The sequence below is a fragment of the Paramormyrops kingsleyae genome, chromosome 6 (genome assembly GCF_048594095.1).
Source record: "Paramormyrops kingsleyae isolate MSU_618 chromosome 6, PKINGS_0.4, whole genome shotgun sequence".
Classification (NCBI taxonomy): Eukaryota; Metazoa; Chordata; class Actinopteri; order Osteoglossiformes; family Mormyridae; genus Paramormyrops; species Paramormyrops kingsleyae.
The window spans coordinates 20,728,134-20,740,831 of NC_132802.1; the positions used below are offsets into that span (position 1 = coordinate 20,728,134).

The 12,698-nt window shown below is 46.5% G+C and overlaps 1 protein-coding gene across 2 annotated transcripts in view; it reads right to left on the reverse strand.

Moving 5' to 3' along the window:
* Positions 1-12,472, reverse strand: part of LOC111855146 (plexin-A1-like) — a 147,187-nt gene extending 134,715 nt beyond the window's left edge. For both annotated transcript variants that reach the window (XM_023833862.2, XM_072712861.1), the window contains exon 1: positions 12,275-12,472. The gene's annotated coding sequence lies outside the window, so the exon portion shown is untranslated. The remainder of the gene's footprint in view (positions 1-12,274) is intronic.
* Between the last annotated feature and the right edge of the window lie 226 nt (positions 12,473-12,698).

The window sequence follows — 12,698 nt, forward strand, 5'->3', positions numbered from 1 at the left end:
AGGGACGGCTCCTGCTACGTGTGATACGTGACCTGTGTCTATTTACTAACATACTGCAGTTTCGGGGGGGTTGGGCTAAAAGTCACAAAAAAAAAAAACACACAACATGCCAACCACGAGGGGGAAATGACTCTCTGTTCAGCGCACCCTACATCGTACACACCTCTCATCCGCAGCCGTGATGCACCGCAGGAAATTACCAGAACAATTAGTCTCTCCCTGGCCCAGCAAAGTCCTGCACTTCACTGTCGCAAATACCTAAGCCCCACTTTCCAGGTTTTTGTCAGCCTCGTGTGTAAACGCCACTACAACCGGTGGGAACGCCACACACACAGAACTTCAATGGGCCTATTCAAAAAAGCCCCGACGACTCCAACTGCCAGACCCAGCTGCGACTCTACGTATACATACAGATACTGGCTTAGGCAGATACTTAGAATACTTTGTGTGACGTAGCTTGTGAACTGGAGTAGGAGTGCAGCCTGCCGCACAGCCTCAAACTATTACTATTATTAACATCTGCCAAAATCCCCCCGGAACGGGGGAAGCCGTGTTTCTCGGGGAACAGAGACCCACCGGCAAATCGGGATAAACACACCAGTGACGACACAGCCTCTGCAAGCCAGCCATGGCAAATTCCACATGCAGCACAACGGTTCGCTGAAGCCACTAGGTAGTTATTATTAATAGCAATGATAACAATAATAAGAATAATAATAGGTTTGAATTCCATTGACAGTAGTGCATGGGTTCCAGCAGTGCTCTGCTTTTCCGACTGTCAGCACACATTCCATCTAGAGCGAATCATTCTGCAGGGCCGGTTCTGCTGACTGACGTCATGCATCACACACACACACTCACACACACGTATATTTTTGTGAGGACCATCCATACATTTGTATGGGTATAACTCTAATCCCAACAATAACAACCTTAACCCCTACCCAGCCCTAACCATAAGTAACTAAACAAAATACTTTATTGAGTTTCCCTTTGTAGGGACCAGAAAAATGGTCCCCACAACGTCAGAACAACAGGTTTTTATCTCGTTGTAGGGACATTTGGCCCCTAACACATAGTATATACATGACACACAAATGCACACCTGTCCTGTAAGAAGGGGGCTGGGCTCTCAGGCCTAATGTCACCGTTGTTCCTGGGGCTGCAGACACGCCCAAAAGTCTGATCACATCTTACCATCAAGCGCGTGTGTGGGGGGGGGCAGGGTTGACACGGGGCGGAGAAAAAAGTCCGGACAAGAAAAACCTGTGCTGTGTGCAATCTGATACTTACTACATAAACTTTACTTAAAAGGGGCAGGGAGGGGAAGAGTTGTAAGAAGTGGGCCAGGCCATCGCTGTATGCCGATTTGCTTACATGCGGTTTGTATAAATTCACCCCACCAAAGGTAGCCAAACAAGTGCCCCCCCCACCCCCACCTTCCGATCTCCCTATGTGGGGTTGGACGCCCGCCTGCGGAGCCATCATTTGGCAGCCGCACCACATTAGATCAGCCTTCCCATGTCCAATGACATCACCCACAAGCAGATATCCACCACAAGGTCCCCGCATTGCGTAAATGGGGGGGGGGGGGGGGGTGCTTTCTTCACCGGCCGTCGTACAGCCCCCTGCTCTGGAACCACGGCAATGACCAGCCTCTTCTCACACAGCTCAACTCCCACTGACAGCTGAACAGTGACCAGCCAGGCCCTCACACTCTGCTTCTGCCAATATCTCCATCTTCTTTTTTTTTTATAATAAAAAAAAGACAAAAAAAAGAATCTGGATTTGAGAAAGAAGCTGCTGCACCGGTCAGCTTTAAGCAACCAAAAGCTGGTTTTATGGTTACTAAAGTGACCATGGAACCTAGCATTTCCCAATTCAGTCCTCAGAGACCCACAGTCGGTCCATGTTTTTGCTCCCTCCCAACTCCCAGAGCAAAAATGTGGACTGTCTGGCAAAAAGTTGGGAGGGAGCAAAAACATGGACCGACTGTGGGTCTCTGAGGACCGGATTGGGAATCACTGCAGTAAACGGATCAGGACCACAGGCTTGTGTAGCAGATGTATCTTCACACTGCCCACCTGACCTTTTCAGACAGACCCTTCAATCTCCCCTGATTGTGTTTGTGCCGAGTCAATTACAGCAGACTAATGAACAGCCGCCCAGATCAGCTGCTACAATACTCACTTCAGCATTTTAATTTTCTTAAAGGCTACATTTGCATCTTTAACGTAAATAAAAAAAATCAAATAAGCAGTAGAAAGCTAGTCAGATTTGCATGAAAAATAATATATTTTTCCCTAAAATTAGAACATGCGCCCTCATTTTAATAAAAGGCTTTTTATGGGATACCATCTGGACCAAATAAACATATAATTAAGTGTTAAAAATTACCATCTAACATTTTTGAAATCCATTAAAAGGTCTAGACAAGTACAGCAGAAAGGGGAACTTTGTCACATAGCTATAGAATAGACAGACAGGCAGACTGAGAGACAGATCGATAGTCTCTTAAACTGCTATAGAGTTAACCCTATAGGGTTTGAATGATCAGGAGACGCACTTGAAAGCATTGAGTGGCATTAACCATACAGTTGAGGATCCATATTATTCAGAGATGTGCTGACTGACCCCAAACACCAGGGTGACCAGGCAGACTGTTCAGAAACCTGGTTTTTGGTTTCTAGTTCCTGGCCTGTCTCACCCGGTTAGTTTAGTAGCTCCTGGCCACTGTTGTGGTGCCACTTTTCCACCGCATAACAAGAACTATGACCTTTATGCTAAATAAGCATGGAAGATGCAAAAAGTTTGCACATTAACTTAACATGTAACTTAATAACTTCATAAGCAAGGAAATTACTCTACCCACGAAACATCGGAGGATGAATAAGTTGTTGTTTTGTTATTTGTTAGTTATTGGGGAGAGTGGGGGGGGGGGTTTGATCACATGGTCTGAAAATACAGATATTGGTTCAATATTGGATTTGTTCAAAACAGGACACAGCTTTTAACTTTACGACATTGGAAAATCCTGTTAGATACAGACCAGATGTTCCACAGAATAAAAAAAAGTGGATGGTGATTCTGATAATCAATGCCAGCAAGTTTCAATCCTGGTTACGCCCAACCCCAAGTGTACGTATCAGCAATGTTAGACAAAAATATATCTGCAACGGTCCAAATTTCTATATTGGTGCAGCACTATACAAAACAACAAGAAGGCCTAAGCACGTTTACCTAGAATTCTGGGTATCAAATTATCTGGGGCAGACAAATGGGGAAGCAAGCAAAGAGAGATTCATTAATCCTGTTAATCTAATTAAAATACACTACCCATTTTCAATTCACTTCCGCGTGGTTTAGTACTGGTGCTTGTGGTCAACCAATCTGCAAGCGATCGCCATTAACCCCAGTAAGTAGTACCTAGGCAAATGCACAATACCTACCCAGGAGTAGGGATTTATAAAACGCTCAGGTAGTACCCCCCTGCTGCCCCCCCCAGGGACTACAATCCAACTGAAGTGGCTGAAACATGACAGAAGTTCCCAAGGTTTGTGTGGTGAGAGAGGGCCTAAGCCAATCATTCTAAATGATGGGGGGGGAGCATTACGGAGATTTAGCTCTTGATGACTCTCCCCCCTTTCGCTGCCCACCTAGCTAAGGTGAGAGTGCTCGGCTTATCCTGTGTTCGATTATTTCTCTCGGAGCCGGAACTCATGGCGGCTTACACAGTCGACAGTAACTCTATTTTATAAATCTTTAAAAATGTTTATTTTTTTTTTATACTCGCCTCAGAATTTCTTAGTTCCGAGAGAAAATCGAACGCAGGGTTATTCCTACTTAGTGGGGGGGGGGCCACCTCCCACAGAATGCCAGTGACGGCCTTTCCGAATGAATAACTCTGACACTGACCCTTTGTGTTGTGAGAATAAACAGCAGAGGGCAGAGGGCAGTCACTGTCACACATTCAGAAGGCAGCCCGACTTAGCAGAACACAGTCCCATGTGGAGCAAGAGCTCAGGTTTGTTACAATCTCCCTACACCCTCTGACTGCGCTGATACACACGGGTGGCACACAAGTGCGAAACAAGGGAATTAAACACACATGCTATTGCAGGTAGCAGATATACATGTACATATATTTTCACAGACAAGGGGCTGCGGCAGGAGAATGAGCACAAAAGACAGCTCCAGCATTCAGTCACTAAACCACAGGGATAACAAACAACCACTAAAATGATTTGTTTAAGAACAGCCAAGTTATTACAATGGACTTCACTGCATTTTGTATATGGAGGAGTACCTGATGAAAAGGACAAAAGAATAGTTTGGGTTTTGATTAGTGATGGCCTTCCAGGCCGGAAAGCCGAGGGAGATTACAGCCATAAGAAAGACAAGAACACGCAGTTCTCGCGTAGGACGCCCTTGTACGTCGGTCAGGTTGCAGCACATGCCAGAGAGAAAAACAAAAGTTCCTGGCTGTGGGCAGAGCGTGTGAATGGGAAACAAAGTTTAGCGAAAGCGGCATGACTCATTCCCAGATGCTGTTACTAGCAAATGTCAATAATTAACAACCTCTCCAAAGACCTGCGGCTCAATTAATGCTCCGATGAAATATCTTAGCTGCCGTCGTTTTGGCGGAAAGCCCTCACGCCACCCACAAACTGGACAGCTCTTCGGCGTTCCCGTACATATTCGATACCGGCCACGGTTCTGGTGCCGCCACAGTTCAGGGTAAGCAACCTAGAGCACGTCATCTGGTTATTCCACATTCCTGCAAAGTGTCTGAGCGTTGAACAAATACGAGATATTTAAAAAATCATGACCCCATCCACCCCTGCTCTAGTAGCAAGGCCGGGGCAGGAAGGTTAGTCGCCACCCAGAGAAGTTAAAAAACCCAAACTTATACAACTAAAAAAGAAAACAAAGCCTGCAGGTCCAACAGCACTGTTGGAAAGTAAAAATCAAGAAAGTAAAAATGCCAAAAGTCTTGTATTTTGTTTAGTTACGTATGGTTACGGTTAGGGCTGGGTAGGGGTTAAGATCGTCATGTTTGGATTAGAGTTTTGCCCATAGAAATGAATGGAGAGTCTCCAGAAAGATATAATTACAAACCTGTGTGTGTGTGCGCACTCTTGTATGCATGTGTGGTCATGTACATATTACATTGTGGGGACCAAAACTGACCTGACAGACACCTCTCTGTAAAAGAACCCTTAACCTTCACCTCAGAGCAAGAAACACTTGTGCTGATTCTTTCATCTACATCCTGTAATCATTTACTACTGATTGATTTATAGAGGAGACACCATTTACTGAGTGAAAGGCAGCTAGTCTGCATGCCACACATCTCTGTACATGAAACTGAAAATGACCTCCCACTTTGACAGCTGCTTTGATTTACATGGGTTTCAAACAGAGTCCTGTCAAAAGGTATTTGGGTTTTGTCTCAAACACAGTAAATGAAGCCACCTGACCTCAACTCCGAAACCGTCTCCAACCCTGAACCCTTCTACATCCTAAGCAAAATGAATTTAAAGCAATGTCTCCCATCTCATAGGCTGAAATTATTCCGGTTGTGAGTCATACAGGCAACCATTTTAATGAACACCGCATATCTTCACACACAAGATGTGTCCCAGAACAAAACAAAACTAAAATCATATTACCCAGCCCAGAGTACCACGGCTATGCTGGACCCTAGCAGCAGGCCTGAGGGACATCAGGCTCCCCCCAACCAGAGCGGAAACCCCAGGGTTCACGAGCGGGTGAACAGGACGCCAAGTGACCCCCCCCCATTCAGCGGACAGGGTGCATTCCAGGCGAGGCTGTGTGGGAACCAGATGAAACAGGGGTCTGGCAGAGAGCAAGCAGGAGAAAAAGTGCAGGACGGGTGATGAGAACAGGCAGGACATGGACAGCGGGAACCACACAGACCAGGGACATTACAGAGCCATTTACACACCGGGCCTGTACTACCACCTAACCCTAACCCCCAGCCAGTCCTAACCTTAACCATAAGTAATCAAACAAAATACAAGACCTTTGGCTATTTTAGCTTTTTGATTGTATTCACGGATTTTTATAAAACTGAGCTTACATTTTTTTCAGTCTCCACAAGTTAAAAAGTTGCAGATTTTTAATCACATTGTGGGGACAAAAACGCCACTCACAGCCATACATAGAGAGTTGGCACTCACAGTCACATACACACACATGCACACACACACACAAACACAGCTTGTCCTTAAATCAATTGCTGCAGTCAAAAAGTAGGTAAAGAGTGAGCGAGCGGGGGAGGGACAGCATCGTATTTCTGTCTCATAAAAACCTGAGGATTCTGGGTCACACACAGAGCATCGGAGTGTCAAAGGGAGAACAGAAATGTGTCTCTTGGCCAGCAGAGGAAGAGCCTCCATTCACTGCAGCTCAAACATGAAGGTGAAAAATTCACAAGCCACATCCTTGGTTAAACACCATAGGGGAAACTCAACATCCAAATTCCCACGGAAACGGTGTACCTCGCCCTGATATTACTGTCTACTACTGACCATACTGTGTAAATCTGATACTCTGGCATGTCAGTCACACACAGACAGACAAACACTCAACAGATAGCTCCTTGTGTCTGCCTATCTCACTTTGATTCTCTACGTTCCGCGTCCCTCCTCCTCAGAGAAACAGAAGTGTCCTTGCACTGTCAGCGGTGTCCATTCCTCAACTTAAAACCCACCGCTAAAACAAGCTGTGCGACCCATGAGCCATGACCTGTTTGGGGCTACCCACTCACTCGACTCTCCCTGTTGGGTAGTCAAGTCAAAACTGTAGGAAGAGGGAGGTCTGAAAGCTCACAGCCACACTGCCTTTGTTGCGCAGGGTAAAGGGGCAGAATGAGTCACGGAGGGGAGGGGAGGCAGCAGAGGTGCAGCTGGAGGAGCCTGTAGAGGAGGAAGGTCCCCCGCATTACCACCAGCAGGTTTTTCTTGATTGTCTCGTCACCCTCAGTAAGAACAACTTAAGCACACAAACAGATACCAAGCATGACTTCCCAACCTTTTTTGGCTGTCAAGTTAGGGCAGCCATGACAGGGAACATTCATATTACCCCACAGGTAACGAAACGAGGTCTCTCACCGCAGCCCGACAAGGGGCACGCCGTAACCAGCGCAAATTCCACAGCCTGCAGCGGTATCCTACCCACCCACCCCACCCCTCCCCCTCCACGCCACCTTGTGTCACCGATACCCGAGGGGTGCTGCCAGAGGCACCCGTGACCTTTTCCGCAGACCATGTCACCTGATTTACCACCTCTCCCGTTGGCCGTACTTCCCACGCCCCCGCAGGCGTGTTTTACCCCCACTTCCTATACATCTTACTTACAGGCAGAGATGCGGGCTTGTGAATTATTTAAGCCCCTGCTCTGATAATGACCGGAGAAAAGGGGGGAGCTGGCCAAGCTGAGGCCAAACGACGGCGTGATGCCATACTGACAGCTGGGGGTTGTGTGTGGGGGGGGGGGCAATGAAAACCATCAATTACAGCACAGGCCCCCAGGGGTGCTGCCTTTTAATCCTTCAGCGGCAGGGAGAAGCGTGTGAATCCGCAGAGGCGAGCAGGCAGGAAGCCGGCACTGGTGGCCCCAGTCCAGCCAGAGCAAAGCTGGTGATAATCTCCTTCATTCACAACCGCGTGAAAATCCCCAAACCTTCTGAAGACAGACACATGAAGACAGCCCCTTACACAACACTACAATACCAGACTGACAAAATAACTAAGCAGCGATTGACAGGCTTCTGCTAGTAACAGAATTTGCTGCTTCCTAGCAAAATGTAAATATCAAAATCACCACGTCGACTACAGCGCTGTGTCAAGCGGCTGGTGACGGGACCTGCAACCACCTCCGGGCCTGGGATCATAAAGAGGTAAAGTCAGTCACACACACACGGGCCTCCGTCTGACGAAGCAGAGACTTCATGCGAAATGACACATCAGCAGGCCCCTCTAAGGTACCCTGTACCTTCTACGAAATGCCACCTGGTGTCATTGTCAAAGGGACCCCAAAGGGAGCCGGGCAGAGGACAGAAATACATGCCACTGCAGCAGAAAACTGGACAGCCAGCCTCTGGGATGAGATGGTGTTCACCTGCTTAGTCAAGCTTTCCCTGGTCAAGGCAAACCGACCACACGTTACCATCGTCATGCAAGGAACCAAAGACTGCTGTGCACAGACTGAGGCCTGAACCCATGACAGGAAGACTCCACACCCAGGTACTCCATACCATCTCACAGCATGATGGCTATTTATAGAAATTCACTTCTCATTCTCCAGTTTATCCTTTATTCCCGACTTGTACTGCTGTACTGAGTGTCCGGCCAAAACATTGACTGTACATGGCACCACTTTTTAATTTGCTGCCCCGCTATTTGATGTTTCTTTTTGAAGAGCGGAGGGGAGAGATTATTTCAATTTAATGTGGCTGCCCTTTGCTGCGATCCCTCCATCAAAATGCCACACACTTGAAAGTGACAGTCTCTTCAAAAGCCGGAGCTTCTGAAGCCCCATAAAATGCTAACAGACAGAATTATCTTTAGAAGCCTATTATTAAAATTTATTCTACATTAAAGGGAAACACCAGCGTTGACGCAGACCCCGAGAGCACACCTTCATCAGCCATTCCCAACAGGGCCCCATGCCACATAAACATGGGTCCACTTTGGTTTCTCAAACCCAGATCTTAATCTGCTATAATCACGACTACTAGACAGCCACCCGTGAAATTCCAGCTGGGAAACGTGAAAGAGTGACTGGATAAGCTGGCCAGAGCCCATCGTATCCATGCAGCTCCTTCCCAAAGTAAACAGACAGGGAAATCCCTAAGGAACTGGGGCGGGCGGGGGTTCGCCGGTTTCTCCACACTGTCCCACGTCTTCATTCTCTCCACTGAAACCAAAGATGTGGAAGATGACGGCATCCTCCCCCTCTCCGTCCCGGATGCAGTGAGAAGTACCAGACTAACCTAAACACTGAGGCCTGAGGTTGTCTCAAGACAAACAGAGTTGGGAGCCTGGGGGTGGTTTAATCTCTCCCCACCCCCGAGAACTTGCCAACTTGGTAAACACTCCGTCACAAGAGAGGACTCCAGGCTCTGCTTGCCCAGAGCATTATAACAGCGACAGCAATTGGCCAAGGCTGTGACCACAGGATGAAATACACGAGTGGGATAGCAGCAGTTAAGATGGCTGGAGCGGGGGTTGGGTGGACGAGGTTGGGGGGGGCAGGGGGGGGGGGAGGCTGTCAGTTCAGTTTCAGACATCTGCCAATCACTCATGGGGGGGGCGGGAGGCTCTGGATGTATGGAGGAAACACCAGGCTGTTTCTTTGCAGAAATCTACTCGTGTCAGGATAACTAGAGGTGTAAATTACAGAGGCTGAGCCGCTTAATAAATTGTGTGCATCTGTATGGAACAGAGACATCCGAATCTGAAATCACATTAAAGCTATTTCTCAAAGCTATCTTCATATTTGAAAATCCTGACACATTATTTATATTGGGATGTTATCTCTGAGGCTCACTCTGAACTTTCTAATACTCTGATCGAATCATAGCAAGACACTTTTTCAAAACTGCATACTCAGAAAATACATTGTTTTGGTTTTTTTTTGCAACTGTTCTGTTAGCAGAGTAGAGCACGTCTGATACCACAGTGCTTTAAAATGCTTGAGTAGATGGGTAGGGGCAGACAGAGCACATTTCCCACAATACTTTAAAGGGCTCAGCAGACGCGTAGATTAATAAAAATCGCATGGAAACCGCAAGTTGTGCCCACAGACACGGGGACTCCGATTGACGTTCAGTCTGTAAATCTCACACCAATGCCGAGAGACACTGTCCTCGGTTACCGAGAGCTGCGCCGCGCTCCGTTTAAACCGCCTGTGCATTTCCAGACTTAGGTCACATCAACATTGGGAACAGTACAGAAATCCGACCACGAGATTAGCTCATCATTTCCCGTAACTCTCTCTTCAGGTAACTGATTCTGGGTGACCTGCGACATTCATGAAGCCGCCACCGTGTCCCCATCCATGCGAGATGAGACGGGAAACAACCTTCGCCGCTCGGAAACGCTAATTTCCCGCAACTTTCCAGTACAAATGAGGGAAGTAAATTAGTTCCTCCGCAAAAAAAAGCCCGAAACATTCACGCAGGAAAAAAACACGTTTTCCTTCAACAGGACAAGAAAAGTGGAAAAGGAGATATCTGCCGCACACCAACGTAAAGGCAAAGCTCACGCGTACACAGTATCCTTTATATCCTTCTTTAATCATTACCACGGTTCCTGGTTGTCATTATCTTTATTACCCGAAGTAGCTTTGGTTATTTAATCTGCCTGCTGCCACCACCAGTACGGTTACGTTATTTGAAAAACAAACAATAAATAGTGACTGCAAATAATTTTACAGTTAATAATAAACCGATAAAAATGTATTTTACCTGGGACTTGGAGAAGTTATCTGCGGGAAAATTACAGTAACGTTTTATCTACACCTGGAGCATCCATTCTATCGCGGCTCTCTTTGGCAATCAATTTCTGTGGGTATATTTATATTGTTTGGAAATAGAATTACCCTAATCTTCACAAAAAATGTTTACAATTTATGGAGTTCATAATTTATGAAGATGCACTCACTTCAAAAAAGTTAAAGTAACCTATGTACCTCGATTTTTTTATTCAAAATAAAACCAAATTTATTGGAACAAGTCTGAACCCAAATTATGTATTGAGGAATTATAATCGCTGTGTTTGCAATAAAACAGTATAGCTAAATTATAAAATGTGACGGGGCCACCACACATACATGCGATAAACCGTGTAAATGCCGTAGTCGCGCCTCCGCCGCGCGCTACACAGCCTGGAAGCGCCGCCGATGCTGGTATTACCGATACGAAAAGCCGAATGAGGAGACGGAGCCGCCACTTTTATTAACCTTTTCCGTGCAACGAAACCCTTTCCCTTGCCTATAGCACCTCGCCGATCGTCTCCAAGTGAAATACGGAACCGACACCTTCCGAGATGCGAAACCAGCCTTTACACGCACAACGTGATTAATGGCATTTTAACAGGAAAAGTTTTCGTGCACAAAAAGCCCGATTGTGATGTATGCGGTCCGCCGCGAACACACCCACCGACAAACACACACATGCACGGGGGTCCAAACGCGCTGCGCTACGGATTTTCAGATACATAATAACAAAAAGATCGGTATAAATCGTATTTTAACCAATGGTTAAGACAATCTAGAAATCTGTTGTAAAGCTTGTGCGTTAAAGGAAAAAAAATCATACCGATTTTTACGGAGACATCACCGAGCAGTCCTGCGATGAAGCGCTTAGAAATGACTCTTAGGTTACCGATGGAAATAAAGCTACCGCCAAGTCATCTACGGTAACATTAAACGCAATTTCCAGCGGTTCCCCGACAATTTATATCCCGAGAACTAAACACATTTCATTCCGCCAGCGTACGGCGATAATCTCCCATTTCCCTAGCGGACCGCAGAATGTCATAAAACTAATTCTTCACGCAAAAAAATTCAACTTAACGTGAAAATTTCACCAGCTCGAATGTAATGCCATAAAAAGTACTCATTCCTCATAAGGCTACATATACAATAATACTAACAGATGGGATTTTTTTTTTTGTAAAATAAAGTAAAGAAATGACCGAAAACACAAAAGTCATATTGTTCATGTTCACGTATTAGTCTAATGTCTTTAGATAAGAATTGATCGCGGACGGAATAGCGCATTCCGAGTGTGTGCTGCTCAAACGCAGTGATGTTCTCGCTATTTAGTTACATCGGCACAGCAATTAAACTAACATTCGGTTCTATTTCGAATGGCGTGTAGCACGCAACCAGCAGGTTTACACCGCCAGAATACACACTTTGTTTGTTTTAATAAAATCAAGTTGGTTGCCCTAAATCACAAGTATGCTTGCGCAGAAATAATACTGTAACCCATATTCACTGTAAACTAAAATGCGCAAAATAATGAAGAGTGGGGCTGCCATCCCATAAATTTCCACCCGAAAGGCATAAATTCCCAGTTATATACGTAACATATGTCGGAGTCACTACACGAAGGATTAGAAGAAAAACAGATCGAGACAGGCACCCTAACAGAGAGGCTGGGGGAAAATCCGCAAACTACAGACATTTTAACAATATTCACCAAAGTCAACATGCATCGGGATTCTCTCGCCGTACTTACGGAACACGGTGAGCCCGGGGTTCGGCGTCCTTTCCATGGTTAAATTCCAAAACTTGCAGACTCGTCCTTTCCCGTGGACGCAGTCACTCGCTCAGCATTTCACCGGAGAGCCTGGGAGTCTCGGCATGAATGGGGAGGAATGCAGCCCAGCCGTCCGAGGGCGCCTCAGCCTCGCTGTGAACGCGGAGCGCGGGGATCGGCGCCGCGCACATGCTCCCGCCGCACATAGGGGGCGTCACTGCGCTCCGCAGGGCCATGTGAGAAGGAGCGAGCCGGGCGCCTCTTAAAAGGGCAACGGCGAAGGTTTTACCGGGATTCGGAACGACGTTGGATTTCTTGTCGCCAAATTACGCAAAGTAACGTATAATATGAACTGATGCTTAGAAACACAAGTATGTATGGACAAGGACAAATAGATAGGCGA